Source organism: Giraffa tippelskirchi, chromosome 1 (genome assembly GCF_054371585.1).
Source record: "Giraffa tippelskirchi isolate mGirTip1 chromosome 1, T2T-mGirTip1v1.2.pri, whole genome shotgun sequence".
In the NCBI taxonomy this organism is placed as follows: domain Eukaryota; kingdom Metazoa; phylum Chordata; class Mammalia; order Artiodactyla; family Giraffidae; genus Giraffa; species Giraffa tippelskirchi.
This window is the reverse complement of record NC_137275.1, coordinates 218265402-218283741: the sequence shown is the minus strand read 5'-3', so window position 1 is coordinate 218283741 and position 18340 is coordinate 218265402. Positions and strand designations below refer to the sequence as shown.

The 18340-nt window shown below is 43.8% G+C and overlaps 1 protein-coding gene across 3 annotated transcripts in view; it reads right to left on the bottom strand.

The window, feature by feature from the left end:
• The window catches only part of TMEM268 (transmembrane protein 268), a 358336-nt gene that overhangs the window by 156722 nt on the left and 183274 nt on the right, over positions 1 to 18340 (bottom strand). Inside the window, exon 10 of one of the 3 annotated variants that reach the window (XM_081575293.1) lies at positions 13223 to 14015. The exons of 1 other annotated variant lie outside the window; for it this stretch is intronic. The gene's annotated coding sequence lies outside the window, so the exon portion shown is untranslated. Of the gene's footprint in view, positions 1 to 13222; positions 14473 to 18340 lie in introns of those variants that run through there. One more of the 3 variants, XM_081575282.1, reaches the window with a different exon arrangement.

The window sequence follows — 18340 nt, the reverse complement described above, 5'->3', positions numbered from 1 at the left end:
CCAGGGTCCGCCTTTGGGAGCCATGCATGACCTTTCTTAGAGTGAGTATTAGGGATTATGTTCTGCTGGACACTGTATCTTTTTCTTTGGCAAAAAGGTTGGAATCCCAAGAGTTGTTTTAAGCCTGAAAGATTTTCTAGATCAAGCTCATGGTTTCTTTAGCATTGCATTTCCCTCGGTAATATAACAGGTTTCTGATCTATTTCCGCTGACCACAGCCAAAGCTCTTTTTAAGATATAGTTCTCAAATCTGTCCTTTTCCTTTGCTTTCTCACTCCCTTGCTTCTCTCCCTCTTAAGCTAATGGCAGCTATCTTGAGACTATATGGAAAAAATCAATGAGAAATCTGCTTTCATTTGATCCATCCCCAAAGTCATTTCTCCAACTGAGAGGTTTTACTGGATCTTTGCCACCTAAATCTTTATAGAATCCCATCTCTTATTGTGTGATGTCTTAAGCAGTATGCAATCCCATTTCAAAGCCTCGAATTTCTGGACTCTCTCTTATTAATTTCTGCTTGCAATCCACCTAAGAATTTCCTGAGCTCTTCTCATAATACCTTGTCAAATGCAGCCAGGCCACCATCATTCTGTTTTCCTACATCTTCCCTGGAAAGACAAGTACTAAGCTCAGGATCCGCATTTTCAAGTCATCACAAGCAACACCTTTACAAATACCTTGCCACTGCATACTCTTACCTCCATCTTTCCAGTCTCCAACACACTTTCCCATTACCTGTCCCAATCGCTAAGATATCATATATTTTACGTTTTTGTTATGGAGCACTTCACTTCTTATAGCAATTTCTGCATTAAAATAATTAACAGTAGCTGTCAAAACAGATAAATCTTACAATTTCAGTGGCTTAAAAGAATAGAGGTTTATTTCTCATTCATTCAAAGCCCAATGAAGATAAGATGCCCTTTTCCATCTCAGACCTACAGAAGAGGCAACTGCTTCGAGACCCCAAGTGATAAAAGATGAGATTTTTAAAAGGCATTGAATGATAAAGCCCAGTAAAACCTAGATAGAAAAATCAAATTAAAGGTGTGCTTCCCCCCCGCCCCCCCCCCTCCTGTGGCCTTTGGTAAACCTAGTGGACACATGTTCTAACTATAAAATGGAAGAAGACCATTCATAGTTATGTTCGCCAAGTGTTCCATAAGCATCACCTCCCTGTAAGCTTCTGGTCCAGTACTAGCTCCTAGATATCAAAAGGAACATCAATAAACTTGGGAGACCTTAACCAAGGGACTAGCTTAGAGAGCCTGAGACTAGTGTGGGAGAAGCTACTGTGGCAAACCGTATCTTTGTTCACAAATATTCGCAGCCCCTTCCTGACTGCAGAATTTTCCTCCTCACTTCACTGATGGAAGGCTCTGATCAATACAACATGATTGAAGGTGAGATGTGTCAGTTCCGGTAGAAGCTTTCAGGACCAGGATATAGAGGCTTGTTCTCATTTTCTTCAACTAATACAACTGGCAACGCTTTATTTTTATTTGTTGGCTTTGCTTTGTAAACCTTTTAATGCATTCATTTTAAATCTGGGGGCGGGGAGGAGCGGGCAGTAAATATGAACTTCCCTCTGAAGAAATTTTTACAAGAAAATGTTGGGTGTCCCATCCCCTCCCTCACCTCCACCGGCCAAATAAGTAACCTGCTAGGAGGTCACTTGTGCTGCCTCTGAAACCTTGAAATGGATATCAAGTGTTCAGGTTGTGCGATGGCACACAGTGGGCCCTAGACGGGGCCCACTGCAGACGGATCCAGCAGACGGAGCATCACTGGGTCTAGACAGTTCCGTCAGGTGTCGTGAAAAGGGCGCAGGGGTCCTGGCTGCAGTCGGTTGCCAGCAGGACGCGAGTGCTGCACTGCGTTCCTGGATGGAAGGCCGCCTACAATCTGTCCAGGAAGCCCTCGGGGGCTGGGACGCCCTCCTTCAGACTTTGCATTTATGTGTTTCCACTGTGAGCTGGCTGGGGGTCCTGGCGGTGTCCGAGGGGTCTGCGGCCAGGATGTGACAGTGTCTGATGGACTGCGGGGTAAGGCCTGGCCACCCGTACGGACCTCAGGTCAGTGGAGAAGCCAAAGGACTTATGACGGCCAGCAAAGCTTTCATGACCAACAAGGGGGTGGTGACCACCTGGCAGACCCCCAGGACATGGTCCACTTCCTGTTCGAGTCCCCGCAGATGCCACCAACCACTTGTCATGGACAGTGGACCTCCACCAGGTAGATGGGCTCCAGGAGCCAGGGCTGGCAGTCAGCACGTGGTGTAGACGCAGTGCCCGGTGCGGGGCAGGGGCCCATTCGAGGCTGTCTGCGTGCTGCGTCACATCGCAGACATCAAAGCACATGCTCTGCGGTCCTCCCTGCCCAGCGTCCCCACCTTGGTGGGCCAGCTGGCACTCAGAGAGAGGCGAGGCTTGGCCAGATAGGATCCCAGAATGAAGATGAATCTGAGCAGTGGTTCTGGCTCACAGTGAATGTACAGCATGAGCAAATGACAAAGATTCTCTCATCAGCCACCTCTATTCAGGCTCCTATGAACTGTCTTCTCAAGAAGGCTTTGAACTTTGAGCTTTAGTGTTCATCTTTGCGTTGTCCTGTTTTAACAAGAACACCGCCAGGTCAGTTTAGCTAGACTCCTCCATCCTCCGTGTCTGATGGCTCTCAATATTTGATCAGGTCTTTATCCTCCCCCACTTCCCAGGTGATGTGTAATCACCCTGGCCTGCCTTCAGTGAGAATCCTGTTAGATCTTATTAGCCAGAATCGCCTTACTCCTGATATTTCTTCTTAGCTATTTTCCATCCACTGATCCCCACCCTGATTTTTGTCTAAAAATTTCCACTTGCCCATGCTATATTAAGAGCTGAATCCAGTCTCTGCAGGGCCTTGTGGTGGTCCGACACCCATTGAAATACCACTTGCCCCCTTGAATGAAGTCTCCTTGCCATTCTCTAACAAGTGTCATGAATGATTTTTTTCTTCACTATAAGGAATAAACGTTTGTTCCTGAGAGCCCCTGAGATGTTGAGATTGTTTGTTACCATAGCATAACTTAAGCCTGTCCTGACTGGTAACACCAGGGGAGGAACTGCAGATGGTGGTCCTGAAGAAGACAGACTCTATGGGAACATGGTCATTGCCATCAACAGCCCGAAGAGTCAAGTGGAAAGACAGCGCCGAATCTGCTCATGTGATGCTCCCAAACTGAAAGTCGCAGAGACGTGGCTCAGCCTGAGGAATAATATTCTGGGAGTTAATACTAAGTGGCTGGTCTTTGGAGCTCCCTGGAGGGCCGTAAACAAGAGGAGTGAGATGGGAGGATGGGAGATGGCATGAAGGCGTCTTCTGGGACTGTGGTTACAGGGAAAGTCTATGTCGTACGTGACCTTTTACCCCGGGTTTTCCACCTGTTAGGGAGGAAAGCCCAGAGAACTTAGGACTCCCCAGCACCTCAGGTAAGCCAAAGAATCCTCTTCTCATGAGGCCCAAAGGGCCAGAACACAGTCCTTCTCGGGATGTTTATATGTTTTTTCTCCATGAAACACAGCTACCCACTGGGTGTTTGTGTCACTGTCCTTTCTTAGTCTCTGTCCCCATCTCTCGGCCTCTGTGATTTCCTCTCTCATTGCCCTGGTCTCTATGCACATTTGGATCTCCACGGCATTATCTCGTGTGTCTGTGTCTTTGGGCTCTTCCTTTATTTTTGTGTATTTCGGTCTCCATCTCGGTGTGTCTCTCTGTTTTAGTGTATCTTTTCTCCTCCCTCTCAGTCTTCACTCTGTCTCTCGCTCATATACACCGTGATGTTTATGCCACTCAGATGTTTTTTGATGATCCCCATGAAACCAGTCCTTGGGCTTCTCTCTCACTAGAGCCGGGACTAAAACCATCTACTTGTTCAGCCACATCTTCCGTCTCTTGATTCTTTTTTATCACTTCCTTTTCATCCCTAGAGTAGAGCTCCTCCTGCAACCAGATATTACTCATCTCTAGCCCCAAAGGCCGGAAACATTGTGCTCAATCTCTCCCTTCTCAATTCCAAAATCATCTCTGGCTCTGGTTCCAGGGCAGTGCCTTGTCCTCCTTCACTGCCTGAGCTCTCTGTCCAATTCCAGAAACATTCCCCAGAAAGCCCATGACAAGGGTGTGGCCACTGCGGACTTTCTTGGGTGTGAAGGGTGGAGGTTTACAGGCTCTCAACAGAATGTCCCTGACCACAGACACCCACCCTGACCTCAGGAGCTTCCCAGCCTTCTACTGCAGCCTCATTCCTGCTCCTCCTCCACACAGTCCTCTGCGTGTGTCTGATGGCTCCCTGCCCATGCCTTGGCTCTGAGCCTGACTCCAAAGGCACACCTTCTGTGCATGGCAGTGTGACAGGCTGTCAGGAGCAGAGCACAGGCCTAGGAACTTGGGGCGGGGTCCAATTTAAGCTTCAGCTCCAGCGCTACAACTCACCTTTTGGGTGATTCTGAGCAAGCTGCTCACCCCTCCCTCATCTCTTTCCTACTCTTAAAAATTGGAGTCATGGTGTCCATCTGCCAATGTTGTGTGATAATCAAGTAAGATCGTGCATAGGAAGTTCCTGATGCAGACTGATGGTGAAACATTTATTCCTGCTCTACCTCTTCACCACCCAAACCCAGGCCCCACCTCGTCTCCCCTGTCTGACCTACAGCTGGTAGACACCAAGACAGCAATATCAACAATCTGCTTTCAGAGTCTACTCCGATGGGTGAGCAGGCATGCAGTTCCGGTTGTTATTTACCTTGACTATTCCCAACCCATCATTACCACCACTCCTCCCCACTCTCCCCTTCCCTCTCTATGCAGGGAACCCATTTCAAAGACCAAACTAAACCACACTCCCTTATCTCTGACCTTCCATGAACCCCATCCAGGCAGTGATAATCTGCCATTACTTTGAGGTCCCAGTCACCGGGCGCTGACAACGAGGTGAAATGTATGGTGTTCCTCCAACATTCAAGTAGCATCTCCAGTCTTCCCTGAACTTGGGAGACTTGGCAATGAAAAAGGCAGAGTCTCTACCCTTGAGATGTTCACAAGCTGGTGGGTGGGAGAGCTCTGTAAATAAACCATGACAATACAGTGTGATAAGACTTCAGTAATTGAGGTGTGGGCTGGACATACTGAGAGGAGGGAGCTCTAACTCTGTCTGGGGCTGCCACTGTGAATGTGGCTCTACAGCTGAGTCTTCTGCTCCTCTACTGCAAGATCCACTTGATGCAATATTGCCCATGTTGAGAGAAAATAAGCCAAGGACAAAATATTATCAGTCTTCAACCTCAAATATGGGTCAAATATGTATACCAGCTTCTGGTTGAGTCTGGGCCACGGGGTAGGTGTCCAAGGAATCAGGGAATGCCCACACCCACAGCCAGGCCTCACAACATAGCCACATTATTGGTTGAAACTGAGTAATACCATAAAGGACAGAGAAGGCAGAAAGACTTCAAGGATATAGTCTAGTTGTTTGACCAAGACAACTCGGATTCCATCCCTCCTGTTCCAAATTTGCTCCAACACTTTCTTCACCCAAGCACTCTCCTCCCAACCAGAACATTTCATGTATCCAAAGAAGTCTCCTCTTTTTTTTTTTTTTTTACTGTAATGGAATGGTCAACAAATACACAATCATAACTCCAGGCCATTTAAGGGAATGCTGATTTAAGGGAAGGCTTCACAATGGGACCAGGTTCAACCAGACTTCATTTTCTAGCAACATCAGTTGCTGGACCAGAATTAAGAACTAAGAAGAAATAAAAACATTCCTTTGTAAGACCAAAGCAGTCACTCTGAAATCTATGTGTTGAGGCTCATCCACATGATTTGTTAGAAAGTCTTTCAGGACCACACACAGCATCCACTGATTCTTATTTCTTCTCTGTTTTTGGATCTCACAAAGACAGAATTGGAATTGTCATAATCCCTGGATCATGTTACATACATCAGAGTCTATGCTTGGACTGCCTTTTAATTAGTCAGTTAATTAATTAGTTATAACATTATAAATACCAATTAACCCATGAAAGCGGGCCATAAAATGAAAGCCAGGACCTTGAAGGGTATCATATGAAGCTTCTTGTCACCACCCATTTATTGTTCCAGCTCAGGGTATTCCTCATCCTAAGTCCCCTAAGTCCTGTGTTCATCATTGCTTTATTCTCCTTTGTAATTAGCTGTATCATATGTATTTGTGTGTGTATGTGTGTGTGCATGCACGCATGCACGCACATGCATTGTTTTTAACTTCATATAAACTTGCTATATATAACCTCTGGGAATTTACCTTTCTACTTAAAACATTTTGCTAAGATTCATCCATATCAAGGCATGCTGTGTTGTTCCTTCATTTGGATGGCTGTATAATGCCTTATTTGGTGACTTCAACACACTCTATTCACCACCTTTCCTGGTGACATCCAGATATTTGCCTCCGTGGTGACTGCTATGGCAGAGGTTCTCATATGTATCTCCCCTTGAACATGTGCAAGAGTTTCTCTTGGGTATGTGCTTAGGAGTAGACTAGTTGGCTCTAACATGCTTGAGAATTATGATAAATCTAAAGGGCATAAAGACCTAAATGCAAGACTGTAAACCAGAAAACTCCTAGAGGAAAAGAAGGCAGAATACTCTTTGACATAAAATCATCTTTTTGAATCTGCTTCCTAAAGCAAATCTGTCTCCTAAAGGGGTTTCCCTTGTAACTCAGTTGGTAAAGAATCTGCCTGCAGTGCAGGAGACCCAGGTTCAATTCCTGCGTTAGGAAGATTCCCTGGAGAAGGAAATAACCACCCACCCTACTATTCTTGCCTGGAGAATCCCATGAACAGAGGAGCCTGGCAGGCTATAGTCCATGGGGTCGAAAGAGTAGGAAACGACTTAGGGACTAAACCATCACCACCACCACTTAAAGCAAAGGAAATAAAAGGAAAAACAAATTAATGGAACCTAATTAGACTTAAATCTTCTACAGAGCAGAAGACCATCAATGAAATGAGAAAAAGTCTACTAAATGGGAGAAAATATTTGCAAATGACGTGACCGATAAAGGGTTAATATCCAAAATAAATAAATAGCTCATATGACTCCACATCAAAAATAGAAACAACTCAATGTAAAAATGGGCAGAAGACCTGAATGAATTGAAGACCTCTTCTCCAAAGAGGACATGCAGATGGCCAACAGGCACGAGAAAAGATGCTCCACATCAATAATCATCAGGGAAATGCAATTCAAAATCACAATGAGAGAGCGCTGCTTACCTGCCATAATGAGTGTCATCAAAAAGAACACAGATAACAAGCATCGGTGAGGGTGTAGGGAAAAGGCTGCAAACAGCCAAAACAATGTTGAGAAAGAAAAACGGAGCTGGAGAAAACAGGCTCCCTGACTTCAACCTGTATTACAAGCTACACTAATGAAGAAATAGCATTGGCATGAAAACAGGAATCAACGGAAATCAATGGAAAAGTACAGAAAGTCCACAGATAAACCCAGGCACCGATGGGCGTCTAAGCTATGACAAAAGAGAGAGGGGTACACTATGCAGAAAAGACAACATCTTCAATAAACGGTGCTAGGGAAACCTGGCAACTACATGCAAAACAATAAAACTGGAACACTTCCTAATACCGTACACAAAAATAAACTCACAACGGACTAAAGACCTAAATATAAGACTGGACACTATAAAATGCTTAGAGGAAAACACAGGCAGAACACTCTTTGACATAAATTGCAGCAAGTTTTTGATTCACCTCCTAGAGTAATGAAAAATAAAGACAAAAATAAACAAATGAGACCTAATTAAATGTAAAAGCTTTTGCAGAGCAAAGGACACCATCAACAAGATGAAAATGCAACTTTCAGAATGGGAGAAAATATTTGCAAATGAAGCAACTGATGAGGGATTAATCTCCTAAAGATCCAAAAATCACATGCAGCTCAATATAAAAAAAAAAAAAAAACAATCCATTCAAAAAATAGGTGGAGACCTAAATATGCCAGTTGGTGCTGGTTTAGACGCTAAGTTGTGTCCAACTCTTGCAACCCCATGGACTATAGCCTGCCAGGCTCCTCTGTCAATGGGATTCTCCAGGCAAGAATACTGGAGTGGGTTGCCATTTCCTTCTCCAGACCTAAGTATACATTTCTCCAAAGAAGACATACAGATGGCCGGAAGGCACGTGACAAGATGTTCACTATCATTAATTGTGTGTGTGCTCAGTCACTCAGTCATGTCATTAATCATTAGAGAAATGCAAATGAAAACAATAATGAGGTATCATCTCACACTGATCAGAATGGCCATCATCAAAAAATCTACCAACAATAAATGCTCTAGAGGGTATGGAGGAAGGGACTCCCCTTCATTGTCGGTAGGAACGGAAACTGGCACAGCCACTACGGAGAACAGTATGGAGGTTCTCTAAAAAACTAAAAACAGAACCACTACTATCCAGCAATCCCACTCCTGGGCATATGCCCCAACGTTTATTTCAGCACTGTTTATAATAGCCAGGACATGGAAGCAACCTAAATGTTCATCAGCAGAGGAATAGATAAAGTAGGTGTGGCACACATATACAATGGGATATTATTCAGCCATATATAGGAACAAAATTGGGACATTTATTGAGATGTGGATGGACCTAGAGACTGTCATACAGAGTGAAATAAGCTAGAAAGAAAAAAACAAGTATCATATGTTAATACATATATATGGAATCTAGAAAAATGGTACAGATGAACCTATCTGCAAAGTGAAATAGAGGAGCAGACATAGTGAATAAATGTATGGATACCAAGTGGGGAAAGGAGAGGTGGGATGAACTGGGAGATTGGGATTGAGACATACACACTACTATGTATAAAATATATAGGTAACTAATGAGAATCTACTGTATAGCACAGGGAACTCTACTCAGTTCCCCAGGGCAACCTAGATGAGACGGAAATTCAGAAAAGAGGGGATCTATGTATTTATAAAGCTGAGTCACTTTGCCATACAGCAGAAACCAACACAACCTGGTAAAGCAACTAGGTGTGTGTGCTCAGTTGCTAAGTCGTGTCCAACTCTTTGCGGCCCCATGGACTGTAACCGGCCAGGCTCCTCTGTCTATGGAACTTCTCAGGCAAGAGTATTGCAGTAGATTGCCATTCCATTCTCCAGGGGATTTTCCTGACCCATAGATCAAACCCACGTCTCTTCACTAGCTGGCAAATTCTTTACTACTGAGCTGAAAACAACTACACTGCAAAAAAAAAAGAAAAATTAGTGTCATCAAAGTTGTAAAGAAAAGGGAACCCTCATATACTGTTTACTGTTGGCAGAATGTAAATTGGTACAGCCACTGTGGAAAATAGTATGGAGGGTTCTTAAAAACCTAAAAATAGAACTACCATATGACATGTATGATACATACTTCTGGGTGTGTATCTGAAAAAAATAAAAACACTAATTTGAAAAGATCCATGCTCCCCATTCATAGCAGCATTATTTACAATTGCCAAGATATGAAATCAACCTAAGTATCCATCAACAGAAGACGATGTGGTATAAACATACCACACGTAAAGTAGATATGGTATTTTAATACAATGGAATTTTACTCAGCCAAAAAAAAGAGAATGGAGTTTTACCACTTGTAACAAAATAGATAGGCTTGCAAGGTATTATGCCAAGTGAGATAAGTCAATCAGAGAAAGACAAATACTGCATGATATCATTTATATGTGGAACCTTAAAAACATAACCAACTAGTGACTGTAACAAAAGATAAGCAGACTCAGATACAGAGAACAAACTAAGTGGTTACTGAGGGGGAGAGGGAAGAAGGGAGAGGTGATGAGAAATTAAGAGGGACAAACTATTAAGCATAAACTACAAGGATGTATTGCACAACAAAGGGAAGCTAGTCAGTATTCTGTAATGACTATAAACCTTTAAAAACTGTGAATCACTATATTGTAGACTTGTAACTTGTATAATATTATACACAACTCTGTGGTGGTGGTGCTTTAGCTGTAAATTGTATCTGACTCTTGGGACCCCATGGACTGTCACCTACCCGCTGTTCCACCCATAGGATTTCCCAGGCAAGAACACTGGAGTGGGTTGCCTTGTCCTTCTCCAGGGGATCTTCCCAACCCAAGGATTGAATCCAAGTCTCCTGCTTGGCAGGAGAATTCTTTACTACTGGGCCACTTCAATACAAAATAAATAAAAACAATTTTTTTAAAGGAAGAAAAATTCTTTCATCAAATAGCTTATTTCCCAACAGAACCAGAAAGGGGAAGCTCTGCAGCCAAGAACACCATTCCAGGAAGGTGGAGATGTTCCTGGATTAGCAATCTCCTGGAAAGCCTGTGGGTATTGCACAAGTCAAGACACACTTAGATGTCAAGAAGTAATACCGAAAAAATGACTGTTTTTCCCAATTTGGGAAGCAGCAAGGAAACCTTCTCCTCCCTCTCCCATCTCCCCATGCTAACCCCTCATTGCGCATTGTGGGGAAGTTGCATGGTACAGTGTGGGAAAGGGTTACTCAGCAAACAAGGGTGTGCAGAGATGGGTAGTGGGAACAACCAGTGAAAAGACACAGAGAGAACCTGAAAACATTGATGCTGAAAGCACCCTCAGCAATAATCACAAAGCTCAACTCCTTGTCCCCATTTTACAGATGCAGAGATCGAGGCCTGAAGAGGAGAAATGATTTAGACTCATCCTGTCTCAGTGAAGACAAAGAACTGTAAAAGACATCGACTTCAATCATCTCTCTAATAATTTAATTTATCCTAAAGTATCCCCCAATAAGTGGTTATTCAGGTCTTGTATTTAGTCATGAGGCAGAGAGCTCCCACCTTTGGAAGCAGCATGGTTTATCTTTGAAGAGTATTGATATAGGCTTAAAATTGAGCTCAAATATGCCTCTCAGTACCTTCCACTCAGTCAACTCTGTGGATGCTACACAGAATGGTAAAATAATAACAGCAACAATGATAATAATGGGTGTGTGCACGCTCAGTTACTCAGTTGTGTCCGACTCTTTGAGAACCCATGGACTAGCCCACCAGGTTTCTCTGTCCATGGAATTGGATCTTCCCGACCCAGGGATCAGACGAACATCTCTTGTGTTTCCTGCATTGGCAAATGGATTCTTTACCACTGCACCATCTGGGAAACCCTAATGATAATAATACAAGTCCACAATCCAAAAATATAAGGAAAAAAAAACCCTAAAAATGTGAGACGCAAATTAAGATGCTGATATGATGCATTTGGCACCAAACCTAACTTGAAAAATAAGTGTGTGGGTGTGTAGATAAATCTCACTCAGTATGAGTTGGGCTTACAGAAATCTCTGTATTTGATTAGAGCACTGTTCCAGACCCACCAGGAGTGTTACGTAATATAAGACATCTGGAATGGACAGTTATGATGAAGCATATATATTATTAACATAGGTCAAGAATGGTCTGATATTGGCAATTTCTTATGGTTCAGCTTAATGCTTTTCTAAAATCTGGTCCTAAGGACTTTGCACTGACAACCTGTAATCAAAAGAGGAGCCTCCACTTTTTGGCATAGATTCTGCCCCGAGTGACTCAAAAATGAATGTCTCCTCTCCAGTCTTTCCCCAGGACCCCAGACTTGTCCTCCAGCTCCCTCCTTGTCACGTCCTCTCTGCTTGAGGTGTAAAATCACCTTAAAGGATGCACGCCTTGATCTGAGATGTCGAACTCCCACAGTCCTCCTTGTCTCCATGAAGAGCATCTCCATTCTTCTGATGCTCCAGGCAAGAACTTGGACCCAGATTTTTCTCTTCTCTCTCATTCACATTCAGCTCAGTAAGAAGACTGCTCTATTTCAAAATATATCTGGAATCTGCCATTTCTTGTGACCCTCACTGCCACCACCCTATCCAATTCACCATTACTCCTCACCTAGTTTACTTCAATAGTTTTCAACCTAGTCTCTCTGATTCTATCCTTCTCCTTTCAGGCTATTCTCAACACAGCAACCAAAAGGATGATCCTTTTGAGGTTGAAATCAGAACCTGCCAACTTTCTGCAACACATCTTCTAAGACTTTCTGTCTCCTAGAAGGAGAAGCCAAGTCTTCCCCGAGTCCCACCCCAGAGGCCCTGTGTGGTCGGCCTCCAGTGATGCTGTTCCAGTCATCGTGACCACCTTGATGCTCCTTAAACTCACCTCCTTCAAGGTCAGGAGCAATCTTCTATGATACCAGGCACCCACAAGGCTTCTCCTCATTCCAGGTCTTCAACCAAATGTCCACTCTCAGGAAAAGTTACTTTTTCTAACCGTCTTATTTTAAATTACAACTAGGGTCACTCCCTAGCTCTCCTTTCTGTTTTTTAATTTGTTTTCTAAAGCACTTAGGCCATCTGCTGCTGCTGCTAAGTCACTTCAGTCGTGGCCGACTCTGTGCGACCCCATAGTCGGCAGCCCACCAGGCTCCCTCATCCCTGGGATTCTCCAGGCAAGAATACTGGAGTGGGTTGCCATTTCCTTCTCCAGTGCATGAAAGGGAAAAGTGTGCAACTCTTAGTGACTTCATGGACTGTAGCCTACCAGGCTCTACTATACCATAAATTCAACTTATGTTTGTGGTCTACTAGAATATAAGCTTCATGAAACCAGGGATTGTTATGTGTTTTCATCACTGCTTTAGCCCATCACTTAGAACATTATCTTACACTCAAGTACAGTAACTCATTATTTCTCTGTAAGCTACTTACCTCTGCCTTAGAATCCACTGAGAATCAAGGAGGAAGGGAGAAGTACATTGTAACAGCCAGAGTAGATGTTTGTCTCACCAAAGAGGTTATGCAGATAGCAGTGAAGTGCGTGAAAAGACGTTCAAAGTTGTTAGCCATTAGGAAAATGAAAATTAAAACCACAGTGAGATATCCCTATACACTTACCATAAAAGCTAAAATAAAAAATCGTAGTAACTCTAAGTTCTGGAAAGAGGATGCAAAAAGGATGTTGGCTCTTTCACACATTGCTGTGGGAAGTAAAATGATACAACCACTATGGAAAAGAGTCTGGCAGTTGCCTATAAACTAAATATGTGCCAACTGCATGACTCAGCAATTTCACTCTTGGGCATTTACTCTAGAGAAATGGAAACATGTTCACACAAGAACCTGTACACCCGTACATTCATAGCAGCTTTATTCTGCTCTAATAACTCTAAACAGGAAATAACCCAAATGTTTATCAATGGATAACTGGTTAAACAAACTGTGGTCCATCCATACCATGGAACTCCATTAAGCAATTAAAAGAAATGAAGTATTATTTATGTAATAATTTGGACAGGCCTCAAGGAAATGATGCTGAGCAAAAAAAAAAAAAAAAGACAATCCCTAAAGGATACAGACAGCATGATTCATTTATATGACGTTTGGCAAATAGCATAATTACCAAGTTGGAGAGAAAATTTGTGATTGTGAGGGGTTAAGGGAGAAAGAGGGGGAGGATGGCAGCTGTGACTATACAATGCAGCGTGCCGGATCTTTGCGGTAGAGATTTTTCTGTATCTTGACTATAGTGATGGTCACAGGAATCTATACATGTGATAAATATCACAGGACTATGTGTAAACGCATATACACAAAGAATGCATACACAAAGAGTGCATATAATGCACTATGTGTAAACGCATATACACAAAGAATGCATATACACAAAGAATGCATATTGATCCTTACTTTAAACAGAATTATAACAAGGTTGTGTGCTGCATTCTAAGTCGCTTCAATTGTGTCCAACTCTGCGATCCCATGGACCATAGCCCACCAAGCTCCTTCGTCCATGGAATTCTCCAGACAAGAGTAATGGAGTGAGTTGCCATTTCCTCCTGCAGGGGATCTTCCCGATCCAGGGATCGAACCTGTGTCTCTTACGTCTCCTGCACTGGCAAGCAGATTCTTTACCACCAGTGCCACCTGGGAAGCCCATAACAAGGTTAGTTACCACATTTTGCAGATAATTAGATACATTAGAATGAGGAGAGTCTCCTAGAGTTCTGAAGGTCACACAACCACGAGACTAAAACTTAGGCCTCCAGATACCCAGTCTGGTGTGTTCAGTATTCACCATTTTTTAAGACTTGCTTATATTGAAGAATAGGGTGTTTGCTATTACCAGTGCGTTCTCGTGGCAAAACTCTATTAGCCTTTGCCCTGCTTCATTCTGAACTCCAAGGCCAAACTTGCCTGTTACGCCAGGTGTTTCTTGACTTCCTACTTTTGCATTCCAGTCCCCTATAATGAAAAGGACATCTTTTTTGGGTGTTAGTTCTAGAAGGTCTTGTAGGTCTTCATAGAATCGTTCAACTTCAGCTTCTTCGGCATTACTGGTTGGGGCATAGACTTGGATTACCGTGATATTGAATGGTTTGCCCTGGAAACGAACAGAGATCATTCTATCGTTTTTGAGATTGCATCCAAGTACTGCATTTTGGACTCTTTTGTTGACCATGATGGCTACTCCATTTCTTCTAAAGGATTCTTGCCCACAGTAGTAGATATAATGGTCATCTGAGTTAAATTCACCCATTCCAGTCCATCTTAGTTCGCTGATTCCTAGAATGTAGACATTCACTCTTGCCATCTCTTGTTTGACCACTTCCAATTTGCCTTGATTCATGGACCTAACATTCCAGGTTCCTATGCAATATTGCTCTTTACAGCATCGGACTTTGCGTCTATCACCAGTCACATCCACAGTTGGGTATCGTTTTTGCTTTGGCTCCATCCCATCATTCTTTCTGGAGTTATTTCTCCACTGATCTCCATTAGTATATTGGGCACCTACTGACCTGGGGAGTTCATCTTTCAGTGTCCTATCTTTTTGCCTTTTCATACTATTCATGGGGTTCTCAAGGCAAGAATACTGAAGTGGTTTGCCATGCCCTTCTCCAGTGGACCACAATCTGTCAGACCTCTCCACCATGACCCATCCGTCTTGGGTGGCCCCACACGGCATGGCTTAGTTTCATTGAGATAGACAAGGCTGTGGTCCGGGTGATCACATTAGCTAGTTTTCTGTAATTCTAGTTTCAGTGTGTCTGCCCTCTGATGCCCTCTCGCAACACTTACCATCGTACTTGGGTTTCTCTTACCTTGGGCCTTGGGTAATTCCTCTCGCCGCCGCCGCCGGCCCCCAGCCCCCAGCCTGGCCTAGCCCCTGTCGGCCACCGCCCCCAGCCCCCGGCCCGGCCTAGGTGCTGTCGGCCGCCGCCCCGGCCCCCAGACCAGCCCACCCTAGGCCCTGTCGGCCGCCGCCCCAGCCCCCGGCCCCCGGCCCCCGGCCCCCGGCCCGGCATAGCCCCTCTCGGCCGCCGCCTCCGGCCCCCGGCCCCCGGGACATCACGTGGACATCACCAGATGGTCAACACCGAAATCAGATTGATTATATTCTTTGCAGTCAAAGATGGAGAAGCTCTATACAGTCAGCAAAAACAAGACCGGCAGCAGACTGTGGCTCGGATCATGAACTGCTTATTGCCAAATTCAGACTTAAATTGAAGAAAGTAGGGAAAACCACTAGACCATTCAGGTATGACCTAGATCAAATCCCTTATGAGTATACAGTGGAAGTGACAAATAGATTTAAGGGACTAGACCTGATAGACAGAGTGCCTGATGAACTATGGACAGAGGTTCGTGACATTGTACAGGAGACAGGGATCAAGAAAATCCCCATGGAAAAGAAATGCAAAAAAGCAAAATGGCTGTCTGAGGAGGCCTTACAGATAGCTGGGAAGAGAAGAGAAGCGAAAAGCAAAGGAGAAAAGGAAAGATATTCCCATCTGAATGCATAGTTCCCAAGAATAGCAAGGAGAGATAAGAAAGCCTTCATCAGCGATCATTGAGAAGAAATAGAGGAAAACAACAGATTGGGAAAGACTAGAGATCTCTTCAAGAAAATTAGAGATACCAAAGGAACATTTCATGCAAAGATAGGCTCGATAAAGGACAGAAATGGTATGGACCTAACAGAAGCAGAAGATATTAAGAAGAGGTGGCAAGAATACACAGAAGAACTGTACAAAAGAGATCTTCACGACCCAGATAATCACGATGGTGTGATCAGTCACCTAGAGCCAGACATCCTGGAATGTGAAGTCAAGTGGGCCTTAGAAAGCATCACTACGAACAAAGCTAGTGGAGGTGATGGAATTCCAGTTGAGCTATTTCAAATCCTCAAAGGTGATGCTGTGAAAGTGCTGCACTCGATATGCCAGCAAATTGGGAAAACTCAGCAGTGGCCACAGGACTGGAAGAGGTCAGTCTTCGTTCCAATCCCAAAGAAAGGCAATGCCAAAGAATGCTCAAACTACCGCACAATTGCACTCATCTCACACGCTAGTAAAGTAATGCTCAAAATTCTCCAAGCCAGGCTTCAGCAATACATGAACTGTGAACTTCCAGATGTTCAAGCTGGTTTTAGAAAAGGCAGAGGAACCAGAGATCAAATTGCCAATATCCGCTGGATCATCGAAAAAGCAACAGAGTTCCAGAAAAACATCTATTTCTGCTTTATTGACTATGCCAAAGCCTTTGACTGTGTGGATCACAATAAACTGTGGAAAATTCTGAAAGAGATGGGAATACCAGACCATCTGACCTGTCTCTTGAGAAACCTGTATGCAGGTCAGGAAGCAACAGTTCGAACTGGACATGGAACAACAGACTGGTTCCAAATAGGAAAAGGAGTACGTCAAGGCTATATATTGTCACCCTGCTCATTTAACGTATATGCAGAGTACATCATGAGAAACGCTGGGCTGGAAGAAACACAAGCTGGAATCAAGATTGCCGGGAGAAATATCAATAACCTCAGATATGCAGATGACACTACCCTTATGGCAGAAAGTGAAGAAGAACTAAAGAGCCTCTTGATGAAAGTGAAAGAGGAGAGTGAAAAAGTTGGCTTAAAGCTCAACGTTCAGAAAACTAAGATCATGGCATCTGGTCCCATCACTTCATGGGAAATGGATGGGGAAACAGTGGAAACAGTGTCAGACTTTATTTTTTTGGGCTCCAAGATCACTGCTGATGGTGATTGCAGCCATGAAATTAAAAGACGCTTACTCCTTGGAAGGAAGGTTATGGCCAACCTAGATAGCGTATTTAGAAGCAGAGACATTACTTTGCCAACAAAAGTCCGTCTAGTCAAGGCTATGGTTTTTCCAGTGGTCACGTATGGATGTGAGAGTTGGACGGTGAAGAAAGCTGAGCACCGAAGAATTGATGCTTTTGAACTGTGGTGTTGGAGAAGACTCTTGAGAGTCCCTTGGACTGCAAGGAGATCCAATCAATCCATCCTAAAAGAGATCAATCCTGGGTGTTCATTGGAAGGTCTGATGTTGAGGCTGAAACTCCAATACTTTGGCTACCTCATGCGAAGGGTTGATTCATTGGAAAAGACCCTAATGCTGGGTAGGATTGGGGGCGGAAGGAGAAGGGGCCGACAGAGGATGAGATGGTTGGATGGCATAACCGACTCGATGGACATGGGTTTGGGTAGACTCCGGGAGTTGGTGATGGACAGAGAGGCCTGGCGTGCTGCAATTCATGGGGTCGTAAAGAGTCGGACACGACTGAGCGACTGAACTGAACTATATTGAAGATGACAATACATACCTCTTCATTTGACACCATACACTTACCACTTTTAAGACTGTGGCTTGATCAAGCACACCAACTTTCTAAAAAAGAACTACAAGGGTAAGTACACGTTTATAAATTCCTTCAAGATGATTCGATACTAAGTGTGATTACATGTTTAAAAGTTACAATGGCAAAGATTTAGGTTAATCTCAAGGAAAAGTTTCTTATTAGATTTGTTAAACCAAGAATAGGTAACCAAGGAACACACCCTTGGCTGGGATTCTTTGAAAATAAGTTAGATGCTTATTTCAACAGGTGTTGGTTAAGATTCTATGGTGTGACAGTTACTATGTTAGAAGCAACAAGGAAGGGATGTGTCTACCATCTTAGATTTGATACTTTACTGAGGGTGATGAAAAACAGTCAGTCACAGTCTAGTATGAAATAGTCAATGACAGGTGAAGAATGAGAGGCTGTAGGAACATGGAGGCGCATCTCACCCCATCTTGGAGGCAGTGACGTGCAGGGAAGGTTTCTACAAGAAGTTAAAAAAAAAAGAGAGAAGTGTGGTTATATGAAAGGAAAGAAATGGAAGCCTTCCCAGTGGAGGAACAGCAAATACAACAGTGCAGCTAGTCCACAGTGCATCTGAG